The sequence below is a fragment of the Trichechus manatus genome, unplaced genomic scaffold (genome assembly GCF_000243295.1).
Source record: "Trichechus manatus latirostris isolate Lorelei unplaced genomic scaffold, TriManLat1.0 scaffold00050, whole genome shotgun sequence".
In the NCBI taxonomy this organism is placed as follows: domain Eukaryota; kingdom Metazoa; phylum Chordata; class Mammalia; order Sirenia; family Trichechidae; genus Trichechus; species Trichechus manatus.
This window is the reverse complement of record NW_004443986.1, coordinates 9,883,590-9,899,670: the sequence shown is the minus strand read 5'-3', so window position 1 is coordinate 9,899,670 and position 16,081 is coordinate 9,883,590.

The following is a 16,081-nucleotide window of genomic DNA, read 5'->3' as shown; positions in this document are numbered from 1 at the left end:
TTAGTGGTCTCTAAATGAATTGGAAATTTCAAAGTCTCCCGTAACAGAACCTTAGTTGGCAGACAGTCACAGTGATCAAACTGTGTTTTAGGTCTTCTTCCCTGACCCATCAAAGGGAGATGTTAATGACGAGGGTAGTAGTCAAAAAGTAGGCAGCTGAAGGAAAGTGAAAAAGGAACCAGAAATTCTTTAATTTTTTATTTTATTGTTGTACTGTAAGTGAAAGTTTTCAATTATTTGGTGTTATAAACATGATTATTCTGTTTGGAAATGATATCAGGAAAGCAAGTAATAGTCATCCTTTGAGAAGGGTCCCAAGTTGCCTGGAAGCATCTTAGTTTCTGATAGCCCCTTGCAGTGGCCATAGTCCCTGAGATTTGATGGGGGCAGCAGCCTCCCAGAGTCACACCCAGGAGTCATGGCAGACTTCAGGAGAATTAGCGCTTTTAATTTAGGAAGTTCTCGGTTCAGACTGGTGTTTTAAGCAAAACCAAAAAACCAAACCCGTTGCCATCAAGTCAATTCCAACTCACAGGAACCCTATAGGACAGAGTAGAACTGCCCCACAGGGTTTCCAAGGAGCAGCTGGTGGATTCGAACTGCCAACCTTTTTGGTTATTGCCAAGCTCTTAACCACTGCACCGCTAGGCCTCCTGTGTTTTTAAGCAAGATAATAAAAATTAATTACGGTCTTTTTCTTCCCATCTTTTGTAAACAGTGATTGTATTAGTTCTCTATCGCTGCTGTAACAAATTACCACCAACTTGGTGGCTTAAAACAGCCAAACTTATCATCTTACAGTTCTGGAGGTCAGAAATCCAAAATGCATCTCAAACCAAAAACCAAACCATCAAGTTGAGCCCGACTTATGGCGACCCTATGGGGCAGAGTAGAACTGTCCCCATAGGGTTTCCTAGGCTGTGATCTTTATGGGAATAGATCATCAGATCTTTTCTCCTGTGGAGCAGCTGGTGGGTTTGAACTGCAGACCTTTCAGTGAGCAGCCAAGCACTTAACCGTTGCTCCGCTTTGGCTTCTGATTAGTTGATTAGCAACCTTAATTCCATTTGCGGTCTTAATTCACCCCTTGGGGAGCCCTGATGCCACAATGGTTAAGAGCTAGGCTGCTAACCGAAAGGTTGGCAGTTCAAATCCACCATTCGCTCCTTGGAAACCCTGTGGGACAGTTCTGTTCTGTCCTATAGGGTCATTATGGAGTTGGAATTGACTCCACGGCAAGGGGTTTGGGGTTTCTTTTTTTTCTTTTGTATGTAGCATAACATATTCACAGGTTCCGAGGATTAGGACATGAACTTCGTTGGGGGCTATTATTCTGCCTACCACAGTTATGTTGTTGTTGTTGTTGTTAGGTGCCATTGAGTCGGTTCCAACTTATAGTGACCCTATGTACAACAGAACGCAACACTATCCAGTCCTGCGCCATCCTCACAATCGTTGGTATGCTTAAACCCATTGTTGCAGCCACTGTGTCCATCCATCTCATTGAGGGTCTTTCTTTTTCACTGACCCTGAACTTTTCCAAGCATGATGTCCTTCTCCAGGGACTGGTCCCTCCTGACAATATGTCCAAAGTACGTGAGACATAGTCTCACCATCCTTGCTTCTAAGGAGCATTCTGGTTGGACTTCTTCAAAGACAGATTTGTTTGTTCTTTTGGCAGCCCGTGGTATATTCAATATTCTTCACCAACACCATAATTCAAAGGCATCAATTCTTCTTCAGTCTTCTTTATTCATCGTCCAGCTTTCACATGCATAGGAGGTGATTGAAAACACCATGGCTTGGGTCAGGCACACCTTAGTCTTCAAGGTGACATCTTTGCTTTTCAACACTTTGAAAAAGTCTTTTGCAGCAGATTTGCCCAATGCAATGTGTCTTTTGATTTCTTGACTGTTGCTTCCATGGGTGTTGATTGTGGCTCCAAGTAAAATGAAATCTTTGACAACTTCAATATTTTCTCTGTTTATCATGATGTTGCTTATTGGTCCAGTTGTGAGGATTTTTGTTTTCTTTTTGTTGAGGTGTAATCCATACTGAAGGCTGTGGTCTTTGATCTTCATCAGTAAGTGCTTAAAGTCCTCTTCACTTTCAGCAAGCAACGTTGTGTCATCTGCATAACACAGGTTGTTAATGAGTCTGTCTCCAATCCATATGCCCCATTTTTCTTCATATAGTCCATCTTTTCTGATTTTTTGCTCAGCATACAGATTGAATGGGTATGGTGAAAGGATACAACCCTGACGCATACCTTTCCTGACTTTAAACCATGCAGTACCCCCTTGTTCTGTTTGAATGACTGCCTCTTGATCTATGTACAGGTTCCCCATGAGCACAATTCAGTGTTCTGGAACCACAGTTATACAGCAGGTATTTTAGCAAAAAAAACTATTTATGCAGAAAAGTGTGTGATAGGAAGTCCCTCCTACGGGTGACAGACTTGTTGAAACAAAGCCCTTGATATTTGGCAGAGTGGAAAGGCAAGAATCAACTACAGATAAAGGGATCACTTCAAAGACAGAAAAATCCCATTTGACTGCCTTGTCCTAATGTGAGCTTTTTGATGTTTTATAATCAGAGTCACGGTTTTCAGATTTGAGCATTAGCAACTGACTGGGAGACTTCTGTTTCATATCTAACTCTTCAGACTCTCCTGTCTGGGTGCTCTCCCCATGAATAAGTAATTAAACTCCCTTCTTCCCAAGTTTTTTAAACGTCGTAATTACCCCCACCAAAATGTTCTTCCCTGGCTTTCCAGGGAAAGAGGAGAAAATGAATCACAAACTCAGTGCATTCTTTTCTGGACACCTCTGCAATCACAAAGTGACAACGGCTACTTTATCTTTAGCCTGGTTTTCCACCGCTGAGGGAAATGGACACTGGGCGCAGGCAAAGAGCATCTCTTCTTGGAGTGCTGGCTATAAACATTTTTGGAACAACCCTTCTCATGGACTTTCTGGCCCTGTTTGAAATTAGAAAGAGTAGTTGGTGTAGGAAACTGAATTATCACACTATTTGAGTACTTAAATTATCACACTATTTAAGTTTTTTAAGCGCTTTAATTGAATTATCAGGAGCCTGGGTGGTGCAAGCAGTTCATGATCAGCTGCTAACCTAAAGGTTGGTGCCTTGAACCCAACCAGTGGCTCCACAGAAGAAAGGCCTGGCAATCTGCTTTCATAAAGATCACAGCCAAGGAAATCCTATCGAACAGTTCTACTCTGTAATACATGGGGTCACCATGAGTTGGAGGCTGACTCAAAGGTAGCTATCAACAACAATTGAATATCACTGTAGAAAGAGAGTAAGCCATGAAAGCTTACCTAGCGAATGGGGAAGCAATGGGGAATGCGCTCTACCATTAGTGGCCGTAGAACAGTGAACAGGGAAGGGAGAGGCAGAGAGGGATCTGTGGAGAGAAAGAGAGAAAGGAGAGGCCAAAACAGAAATCTTAATGGAAACTCAGCCTCCAGGTTTATGACTGAGGATTCTCCAACTACGTCTCTGAACACAGGAGCCGGTGCACTGCACTCAGTCATTCGAGATCAGTTGTAAGCCCAAAACAGAAGGAGCTAGAGCGAAAGCCAAAAGGGAGGTTGACTGTGGAAGAATAGCCAGGAAACTGGAGGTAGGCTCACACCTTGGATCTTTTTCTTATACCTAAATTTGGCTTTTTTTCCCAATGGAATTTGTTTTAACACCTCAGATAGAATTTAATTCAGCAAGTACTGGGGGAGATCTACTCTTCCGTCGTAGCCACCAAGGCACAAAAGAAGACCTCTGACCTCAAAGGAACATAGGATGTTATGGTGAAGATAAGACATAAACCCATAAAACAGGTATGAGACATTATTTAATTTTTTTATTATTATGGAAACTTTCAAACATTCACAAAAATAGAGAGAATACTATTCTCTCTGCATGTGTCCATCGCCAGCTTAATAATAATTAACATATGGGCAGTCTTGTTTCTTCTCCCTCCATATGCTGTTGTCTGCTGGATTATTTTAAAACCAACCCTAAACATCACTGGTATGTGATATTTAAACCAAGTCGTGTAGGTAGAGCTACAGGAGTTCAGAGAAGATGAAGGATGCAGAGGAGCCTTTATGGAGAGAGCAGTACTTGACCTGACCCTTGAATGATGAGCTAAATTGGATGAACACAGAGGAGGTGGGGAGAACATTCCAGGTGGGAGGAGACAATATGAGTAGAAGAACGAATGTTGATGACTAACTCAACACTTTTTATCAGGTGTGCTAAGCATCGTGCTAGAGGCTGAGGCCACAAAGGAGAATAAGGCCCCTGGCTTCACATAGCTTGCAGTCTAGTAGGAGGCAACAGCCAGGTGAACAAGCACCACGTATGGGTGCTATGATGGAAATGTCAGCATGAACAGCAATGGTGGGAAGGCGGGGGCTGTTCAGTTCCATCTGGGTAGCGCTGTCCAATAGAAATTTAATATGAGCCACGTATGTAATTTTAAATGTCCTGGAAGCCACATGAAAAAAGTAAAAAGAAACAGTTAAAATTAATTCCAAGATCTTTTATTTAACTCAATATATCCAAAACGTTATCATTTCAACCTATAAACCCGTGGCCGTCGAGTTGACTCAGACTCATAGCGACCCATAGGACAGAGTAGAACTGCCCATATGATTTCAGGGAGCAGCTGGTGGATTCGAACTGCCAACCTTCTGGGTAGCATCTGAGCTCTGAACCACTGTGCCACCAGGGCTCCATTTCAACATATTATCAATATTAAAACATATTAATGAGATATTTTACATTATTTTTCTCATATTAAGTCTTTGAAATCTGGTGGGTCTTTTATACCTATGTTGTTTTTCTGTACAGTCGAGTCAATTCTGACTCATGGGGACACTGTATGACAGAGCAGAACTGCCCTATATGGTTTCCTAGGCTATAATTTTTACAGAAGCAGATTGCCAGGTCTTTTCTCCTTCAGAGCCACTAGTGGGTTCCGACCTTTTGGTTAGCAGCTGAACACTTGACCATTGTGCCACCAGGGCTCCTTTTTACACCTATAGTACATGAGCCCTGGTGGCGCAGTGGTTAAGCGCTAAGCTGTGGAGCGAAAGGTGGGCCCCTCTGCAGGAGAAAGATGTAGCAGTCTGCTTCCATAAAGATTACAGCCTTGGAAACCATATGGGGCAGTTCCACTCTGTCCTATAGAGTCTCTATGAGTTGAATTGGCTCGATGGCTATGGGTTTGGGTTTGGGTTTAGTACATGTCAAATTGGACCGGCCACACTGCAAATGCTCAAGAGTCACATGTGCCTGTGGCTACTGTATTGGACAGCATGGCTCTGGAGGGACAGGAAGGCTTCACGAGGGCACTGTGGCTTATAAGGTTCTAGACAGAGAAAAGGGTGCTGAGGGTGGAGGGGCACTGAGGTCTGCAGGCTGCCAGGGAGACATGCTCGCCAACAGCCAGGGTGGAAGGGGGGCAGTGAGTATAATAAGGAGGGTGTTTTAATGTACATCTGGCAATTTTTTCTGTGACAGATTCCCCAGGAGTGGAGAGAAGAAGTGGAAACATGGAGGCTGAGTTCCCATTACACATAATTGATTTAATGACCACTCCCCACACCCTGCCTGTCCGTCTCCAGCATTCTTTTCAAAGTAGAAATAAATCTTGCAAAACTCAGTTGTAAAACTTTTTGATCTCAACTTAGTCACCCTTGCCTTGCTCAAGATAATATATCAGTGTTAACCAAGAGTAAAATCTCCCAAGGCAACTTATTTCAGAAGTGTGGTGTGTGTTCCCACAACTTTTTAAATTTTTAATTTTACTTTGAAATAATTTCAAACATACAGAAGAGTTGCAAGATTAGTACAAAGAACTCCCATACACCCTTTACCCAGATTTACTAATTTTAACATTTTGCCACATTTGGACTCTATCATATATCTATCTATCTATCTATCTATCTATCATCCATTTTTATATACACGTGTATATACCCACACATGTTAGGTGCCATCAAGTCAGTTTTGACTTACAGTGACCTTGTGTACAACAGAACAAAACACTGCCCGGTCCTGTGACATCCTCACAATCGTTGCTATGTTTGAGCCCATTGTTGTAGCCACTATGTCAATCCATCTGGTTGAGGGTCTTCTTCTTTTTTGCTCACCCTCTACTTTACCAAGCATCATGTTCTTCTCCAGGGACTGGTCCCTCCTGATAACATGTCCAAAGTAAATGAGACATGTCCAAAGTACGTGAGATGAAGTCTTACCATCCTTGCTTCTAAGAAGCGTTCTGTATATTAATCTTTTGTATTCTACCTCCAGTAATTCCAAGAAGTTCTCTTCCTCCAGAATATTTCTTGATTCTTTGTTTTGGGAGCTTGCTGAAGCCATCATGGTCTGCCTCTTTATGTGATTTGATATTTACCCCTTCTCTAAGCCATCAATAAGTTATTATATTTATTTATTTTATGTTTGCTTACTGTGTCCTGGAAACCCTGGTGGTGTAATGGTTAAGAGTTCAGCCACTAACCAAAAGGTTGGCAGTTCGAATCCACGAGGCTCTCCTTGGAAACCCCATAGGGCAGTTCTACTCTGTCCTGTAGGGTCGCTATGAGTCGGAATCAACTAGACAGCAATGGATTGGGTTTTTGGTTTTTTACTGTGTCCTAGCTTCTTGTTTTGTTTTGTTTTGGTATGCCCAAATAGCTGCTCTTGTGAGCTAGTTTGATTATTGGCACCTTTGAAGCTCTAATGTCCTGTCACCAGGTGGTTGGATCTGTTACTAGGTATGTGAGTCCAGGAGTCCATTTACTTTTCTTGTGTGGATTCAGCTCAGGTGTCCAGATAGTTGGTCACCAAGTGTGTGGTGCAGACTCTAACCTACAGTCCTAGACAAGCAACGGTGATTGGAGTAGGCACAGGTATCTGGCTGCAGTAGGAGGTCATGTGCTGAGCAAGGTGGGGGGCTGACGGCTGCCCCTGAGTGTCCGGGAGGAGACTATGTCCTTGTTCCCTAGAGTGTGTGTGTGTGGGGGGTTTGCAGCTGGACTATGGGCACCCCATGCTGTTGGCTGTAAGGACTGGGAGGCACCACTTATTCTTGGACCCCTATCACAGGTGGCTAGGTGGTGTGGGTGGAGCCACCAATCCTCAGGCCCCTGATGTGGGCAGGTGAGGACCCTGCTTAATGGGCAGAGTGGTATCAAATGTCATGAACCTGCCACTCCACCATATAGCTGATACAGTGAAGTTAGGCTTCAGATATATACCTTGTTGTACTGTGCTAATGAGGGCTATGCTGTTGAAATGAGTCCACACAAGTCTATGCAGGGGTGAAAGGCATTCAAAGTCTGTGGATCCCTTATTCCTGTGCCTAAGCAAAGGACTTGTGCCTGCCCTGAGTTCCTGTCTTAGGGGAGCTGGTAGATTATTTTTTCCTGCTTGTTAATTTGTTCCCTCTCCAAGCCTGGGAGAACGGCTCAGGGCGTGTGATGGGTCCTACTTCCAGCCCAGGGGACACAGCAATCGCTGAAGCCAGCCTGGACTGGTGCAGAGCGAGAAGGGAGCAGCTAATGGGAGAGAGGTTCTTTCCAAACAGGGCGTTTTTTGATCCGCGAGGTAGGTGAAACACATGTACTTACCTTTTGCCAATTGAGTGCCACTTTTCACTGGTTCTGGAGGACTGAGTAGCCTCTCTGCTGCTCAGTCTCTCCTGAAGTGGAAAACGCGTCCCAAATGCCACTGCTTGCCTCACCACGTATGCCAGCTAGTCCGGCCCGCAGGGCGCTGGCTCCTGCCAGGTCAGGTCTGGCAACTCCTCACTGCTTCTGAACCATCTCTCCCTCCCCCTGCCACTCAGTCCAATTCCTCAACTTTGCCTTTGATGTTCAGATCTCCTAGACGGTCATATATAATCGATTCACTTGTTTTTTTTGGTCTTTCTTGTAACAGGGACCACCAGAAAAGTCTGACTACTCCACAGTCTTGGTCCTGCCTCCTAAGGAGCATTCTGGTTGTACTGCTTCCAAGACAGGTTTGTTTATTCTTCTGGCAGTCCCTGGTATACTCAGTATTCTTTTCCAACATCTTAATTCAAAGGCATCAGTTCTTTTTTGGTCTTCCTTATTCATGGTCCAGTTTTAGCATTCATATGAGGTGATTGAAAAATACCATGGATTGAGTCAGCTGCATCTTAGTCCTCAAAGTGACATCTTTGCTTTTTAACACTTTAATGAGGTCTTTTGCAGCAGATTTGCCCAGTGCAATACATTGTTTGATTTTTGGACTGCTGCTTCCCTGGGCTTTGATTGAGGATCCAAGTGAGATGAAATCCTTGACAATTTCAATATTTTCTCTGTTTATCATGATGTTGCTTATCGGTCCAGTTGTAAGAAAAAAAATCCTCACACACACATGCACGTTATTATTTTTTTATGAACCATAAATTGCAAACATCATGCTTCTTTATTCTTGTTTTCTTCAGGTTGTATTCCCTAAGATCAAGAACATTCTTTTACATAGCAGAGTAACCCATAACCCATTGCCATCGAGTCGATTCCGACTCATAGTGACCATATAGGACTGTATAGAACTGCCCAATAGAGTTTCCAAGGCTGTAATCTTTACAGAAGTAGACTTCCTCATCTTTCTCCCAAGGTACAGCTGGTGGGTTTGAACTGCCGACCTTTCAGTTAGCAGCCTAGCACTTAACCACTGTGCCACCAGGGCTCCTTTATAGCACAGTGCAACTATCAAAATCAGGAAATTTAACACCAATACAATACTACTATTTGATCCCTGATCTATATTCAAATTTTGTCAATTATTCCAATGGCATCCTTTATAGCAATTTTCCCCTCAATTCAGGATTCAATCCAGTGTCATGCATTGTATTTAGTTTCTATGTCTCTTTGTTACTGTTGTTGTTAACTTGCCGTAGAGTCTTCTCTGACTCATGGTGACCCCATGTACGACAAAATGAGAAGTTACCTGGTACTACACCATCTTCACAATCATTGATATGCTTGAGTGCATTGTTACTGCCACTGTGTATTTTGAGGGCCTTCCATCATAGGAACTCATCTTCCAGCACTATAATGGACAATATTATGTTGTGATCCATAAAGTTTTCACTGGCTAATTTTTGGAAGTACAGCACCAGGCCTTTCTTCCTAGTCTGTCTTAATCTGGAAGCTCCACTGAAACCTGTCCACCATGGGTGACCCGATTGGTATTTTAAATACCTGTGGCACCACAGCAGCACGCAAGCCAACACAGTACAACAACCTGACAGACGAGTGGTGGTATGCGTCTTTAGTGTTCTTTAATCTGGAACAGTCCCTCAGACTTATTTGTCTTTCAAGACATTAATATTTTTGAGGCATATAGGCTTATTTTTATATACAATCCCTGTTTTTTGGAGTTGTCTGATGTTTCCTCATGCTTAGATTCAGGAGCATTTTGGGGAGGAACACCCCATAAAATATATTATTTCCTTTTCAGTGCATCACATCTGCCAATACCTTTCAAATGCTTTATTCTATCCATTATAATTGAAGTTAATGTGACTTAAATAGAAATATATGCAAACTCTTAGCATAGGACAAGTCATTTACTAGGCTCCAGAAAATTTTTGTTGATTGATTTAGAAAGTTTAGGGGTCTTATGCTAGTAAGAGAAAACCAAAAAACCGGTTGCCCTCAAGTAGACTCCAACTTTCGTGATCTTTCAGAGGTAGCTCGCCAAGCCTTTCTTCTGAGGTGCCTCTGGGTGGACTCAGACTCTCAAAGGGCTATTCCAATTGTTGTGAAATTTATTAAACAAACTAAAGGTTCATGCTCATAAAAAGTAGCAAGCTTGTTCTGCTTTTAGTATATATGAAAATATTCTGGAAAAATGTCTAGAAAAATACGCTTTCACAGAAAATATTTATGCAAACGTAATGAGATATACTTTAGCTCACACACAGAATAACACGTTCTTCCTTGTTATAGCAGATTCATTTTTATAAGTGGTTTCCATCTTGCTCTCTTTATCCTCAGCATTTTCTTAGTTTGCTAGGCCTCAATAAAAAATTTTTGCACATTTATTTACCTTCGCTTTATTAATCATGTGAATTCTAAAGCTGATAAGTATTTATAGCTAAATGGTCAGTTTTCATTCATCTTTTACATGGAATGAATGAAAATGAAATGGGGATTTTGCTCAGTATCTCTAACTAAAGGCTAAATATGGAAACGGAGGCTGGAGAAATATAGGTCAGCAAAGAGTGCGCCCAGCTGTATAAGGTAAAACAGAGCCATGTTCCAGAGCTGTGTTCCAGAGCAGAGTCATTTCGGGCCAGGCATCACGACCTCACCCTCGCTTCTTCCAAGGACCCCCCCCAGACCCCAGTGGGAAAGGGGATAGGCTGGAAGCTGACACCGCTCTCTTGGCCTCTTTCCTGTTCATCTATTCTCCACAGAATGGAAATTCTGTTACAATTTTTGAATGTGTGTGTATGTGAGGAGTGAGGGACAGTTAATAAAGTATCATATAAAGTAAAATATTTGCCCAAAGCAGAAAGCACTGCTATCGCTATATTTGAATTTCTGGGAAGAGTTTGGAGGAGTGGTTCGTGGCAGTTTAAAATTTTAGAGTTGTTGGAAAAGGATAGTGAGAATAGCAGCACAACTGGAAGAACGTAATTGATGTCACTGAATTGTACATGTAGAAATTTTTGAAATGGTGTATCTTTGGCTATGTATATTTTCACCAAAAAAAAAAAAAAAAAGGTTCTCCAAGGTCGAGAAGCGACACATGTCGTAGGGTTGTTAACCAGTGTCATAAAACAATATGTGTAGTGACTGTTTAATGAGAAACTATTCGTTCTGTAAACCTTCACCTAAAGTACGATAAAAGAATTTTTTAGATGTTTTGTTGTTGTTCTGTTGACCAGCTCTTCACCATCTTCTGACGTTAAGAAACGTCTTCAAAGTAAGTGCTATGCACTTAACTTGTCCAGGCAATTGCCTTTGTGAAAACAAAGTGCTTTATTTGATGCATGTAAGTTTCTAATTTCTCGTCACAGCCCTCTGTTTCGTCCCAGGTCCTAGGGGGAGGGCCATTTGCCAACCAAGAGTCATTCCACTTTGGTGTGGGTTGACTCATTTATGTCCTTGCCTGGGTCGACAGGGGCACCCAGAAAGGCGGAATGTCAGTGTAGGACAGGGCGAGGCGGTGAAGACAGATCCCACTAAAGTCACAGACTGAGATAAAATTGGGCAACATAGGTAAGGAGCAAGCAGAGCAACCAAATAAAAAATGTATAAAAACCACCATATTGTAACTCCCTCTTTACAAAGTTTTCCAAGATTTCTTTCCTGACACTTCAAGATTTCTTATTTTAAAAGTTATACTTCTTTTCTTGTTAGGCCTTGTTAGATTGTCACTTCCATTGCTCAACTGCTGAATCTAGTAAGCAGAGGTTCATAAATAGAGCATCAAAGGAGCCATCTGTTGGGACATGCTCACGGAGCTGCCGACTCTGACTCACTAAGGTCTGGATCACACGCTGAGCACTGGCTTAACTTCTCCTTGTAACCTGTGTGTTCACACCCCAGTCTTTCTCTTCTACCCTCAGGACTGCACTTTGGTTATAAGCCATTACATATTATGGTTTTGTTTGATTGCTTATAGAACCATTTAAAGAGATCATTCTGATGATCCTGATGAACCAGCCATTATGAACATAAAATTTTGATTACACAAGTCCTGTGGGAAACTATTCAGTCTATAGCCTCCGCTATATGATTCCTCTTTGTCCTGCAGCAGAAGGAGCCCGACTGTGGAATATTAAGTTTCATTAGCAGAGCTTGTAAATACTACTTAGCTAACTTTGGTGCTTCTATGGTTTGAAAAGCCACCCAAAACTATTTGGAAAAGTTATTCTCTTTTAAAATGAATTATCCATTTTAGTAATGATTAGAATGAAGATATTGCTTGGTCCTACACTTAGAAATAAATTTCTGAATTGCTTCTCCCAGGTCAGAAATCAGCCTTACTGTTAATTAACCTAGGGGCAGACAGTGTTCCTGGCCTACTCCAAAGCCATTCCCTTGGTCCTCCCTCCATGATATCACTCTAGTTTTGGGTGGAGTTCTCAGGGGTGCTCTAGTTCTCGGGGGCGTCAGTTCAGTCCCTGGTCTAAGTGAGCACGGGATTCACTTCTGGCTAATGTGATGAGGAGAAGTCTGCTCGGGGACTCCAGGGAATATTTTCCTCCCAATAAGAGAGAGGCATACTAGGTTATGTTATCAGGAGGGACCAGTCCCTGGAGAAGGGCATCATGCTTGGTAAGTAGAGAGTCAGCGAAAAAGAGCAAGACTCAACGAGACGGATTGACATAGTGACTGCAACAATGGGCTCAAATATAGCAAGGATTGTGAGGATGGTGCAGGACCGAGCAGTGTTTCATTCTGTTGTACATAGTGTCCCTGTGAGTTGGAACCAACTTGACAGCACCTACCAAATACCAGTCACTACTGCCAGTTGTCAGTTTATTGTACTGTGATGGTTTGCATGCTGCTATGATGCTGAAAGCTATGCCACTGGTATTTCAAATATCACCAGGGTCACCCATGGTGGACAAGCTTCAGTGGAACCTCCAGATTAGGAAGAAAGGCCTGGCGATCTACTTCCAAAAATTAGCCATTGAAAACCTTATGAACTACAACAGAACTTGGTTGACTCTCTTGCTTTGGACATGTCATCAGGAGGGATCATTCACTGGAGAAGGACATCCTGTCTGGCAAAGCAGAGGGCCAACAAGGGTAAGGGATACCCTCAGTGAGATGGATTGGTACAATAGCCACAGCATTGGACTCTAACATGCCAACCATCAAGAGGATGACGCAGGACTGCACAATGTTTCGTTCTGTTGTACATAAGGTCGCCATGTATCAGAGTTGACTTGACAACAGCTATTTATCTATCTGCCTACACTAGGTCAAGTTCTTTGCCCCATGTTGTTATCAGTTTTATGGCTTTAAACATGGCCATGTGAGTGAACCTTCCAGGAAGCTGCCATGGCCATCTTGCATCCATGAAGGAATAGGCAAGAGATGTTGACCAGGGCCCTGACCTGACACCACTGAGCTATTGAATTAATGCCAGCCCTACCTCTGGATTTCTTGTTATCTGACTATCAAAAATGCTATAAGTAGGGTCTTCTGTTACTTGAAGCCAAAAGTAGTCATAAGTGATTTAAACAGCTTTGATTACCTGCAAAGCCCTGTGCTAAGCCCTGTGCTAAGCAATCTGAGAAATACAAGATACATTGGCTATGATCGCTATCCTCAGGGGGCATGTACTGTATAGTTCAGGGATTGGTACACTTTTTCTGTAAAGGGCCAAATACCAAATATTTTAAGCTTTGTGGGTCAATGGTCTCTGTCACAATTCCTCAACTCTGCAGTTGTAGTTGGGAAAGCATAGACAGTATGTAAATGAATGAGCATGGCTGTGTTCCAATAAAACTTTATATATGAACACTGAGATTTGAATTTCATATAATGTTCATATGTCACAGAGTATCCTTCCTCTTTTTATTTTATCTTTTTCAACAGTTGAAAAATGTAAAAGCATTTCTTTGCTTGTGGACCATACAAAAATATGTGGCAGGCCCATGGGTCATAGCTTGCTGATCTGTTCTAGGCAAAGATGAGCCTAGAAAAAGATATTGCTCTTTTGATACACAAGAAAGGAAAAACTGGAGGTAAGGAAAGGACAGGCTTTAAGGTTTTTGTTTTTGTTTTTCTTCTTCCGCTAATAACCTCTCAGCAGTTTAGAGATGAGAGAAGACCAGAAAATCAATCTGAATAGAAGGAATGCTCAGAGAGCTTTATGCTTTTGGAATTTTAAGTCTTTCCGGTCCCCAGGTCACTGAGATATTCACCTACATTTTCTTCTATTAGTCTCATTGTTTTACATTTCATATTTTTGTTTTTAATCTACCTGGAGTCCACCTTGCAGGTACTGTTAGATAGGGATCCAGGTTCATTTTTACCCACATTGAGGCAAGATTTCCTGATACCATTTTCTGAGAAATTCCTCTTTTCCCCGGTTTATATTGAAGAGGAGAGTGGCTGTCAATCTGGGTGCTCATTACTTGGAGATGGGATAGTCAAAATGTAGGGATGAACACCACAGGTACCAGGCAGCAGTTAGAAGAGCAGACTAGGCATCCAAAGAGCAGCATGGATCTTACAACTGTAGAGATGGATAGTACTCAGCTACCATTATTGAACTCTTTCATCAAAGATTCTGTAGAAGAATCCCGATCAAAAGGGTGAAAATGTAGAACAGAATTTAAAAATTTCATGGAATCCAGACTTTCTGGATCCACTGAGGCTGGATGAACCTGGGAAACTATTGTCCTGAGATAATCTTTAAACCTTAAACCAAAAATATCCTCTGAAGCCTTCTTTAAACCAAACAATAGTTTAGCTTAATTAGTAAAGAATGTCTGCCTTGAACATTGTGCTCTTTTAGAACTATTTATACGGGTTCAAGTAGACAACAGCAACTCAAAAGATTGGACAGGAAACTTAGGGGGCAGTGAGTTTATGTTAATGGGGGAGGAACAACTCAGAAAAGGAGGTGGGAATGGTTGCACAACTTGAAGAATGTAATCAATGTAGAAATTGTTGAATTGGTGTATGTTCTGGTGTGTATATTTTCAACAATAACAACAAAAATCTGTAGAGCTGAAGGGGGAATGTTACACAGGCATTCACCACAACAATACATCCTTATAAGAACACTTGGAAACAGAGAGTTACATTAAACCAGAATGGTGGGGATGTGAGGAGGGCATATGGAATTGAAGAGTGGGAATAAAAAAGAATAAATAAAAATATGAAACAAGGGAAGGTACTTACATGAACTAATGATGATAATGTGCCTTGAATTGAGGAATAAAATGAACTCAACTCTCTTCACCTAGGTTAAAAACAAAAATGTTAAAGAGCATCTTGAAAAGCCAGATACGTTTCATGTCGAGTTCCTGGGAGTTTCCTGATCATTCTTGCCTTTGGAGCGACTACTTGGTGATTTTCCATGCCACACTGGGGTAATTTTCTCCGGGGGGAGTGACAGTCTACCTGACAAGTGAAAACTGCCAAAGGTTTTTGTCAGGTGCAGGCAGGAGTCAGGAAATAGGAGTGTGAGAAAAGATCAGAGCAGCATCCTAAGGAAGACCATTCTGGCAGGTCTGTAAAAGCTGGACCAGAGTGAGTTAATTGTCATCCACACTGGACGATGATGACAATGACAATGATGATGATGGTGACAATGATTGCTAGCATGCGAGCACTTTCCATGTGCTGGACAATAATCTAAGTACTTCACATCCTCACAACAACCATCTGGGTTAGGTACTCTAATTGTTCTGATCTTTCAGATGAGGAGACTAGATCACAGAGAGGTGAAGTAATTTTCACAAAGTCACACAGCTAGTAAGTAATGGAACTGGGATTTGAACCCCTGCAGTTGGTTCCAGAATTTGCTGCTGAACCCTCTCGGTGAGCTGAGGGTTTCGCTAGGTACTGGCAGTATCAGGTGACGCTGCGTCATCTGCACCATTTAACTTATGCTCTTACTTTTTCAAATAGGAACAAATTTTTAATTTTTAAAAATATGGGGGCATTAATTACTACAGAGGTCAATATGTGGATTGTTTTTGGCCTTAAAACTTTTTTTTTCAGGACTATTTATTCCATGGTTTTATTTCTCAAGAAGTTAATATACCACTGACTATTTGCCATCAAAAATGTAGAGGGTCCTCCTGAGGGACTGAATTCCTGGGTGGAGGGCTCTGGGGACCATGGTCTTGGGGAACATCTAGATCAATTGGCATGACACAGCCTATAAAGACAATGCTCTACATTCTACCTTGGTGAGTAGTGTCTGGGGTCTTAAAAGCCTGTAAACGGCCATCTAAGATACTCCACTGGTCTCATCCCTTCGGGAGCAAGGGAGAATGAAGAGAACAGGATACAAGGAAAAGATTAGTCCGACGGACTAA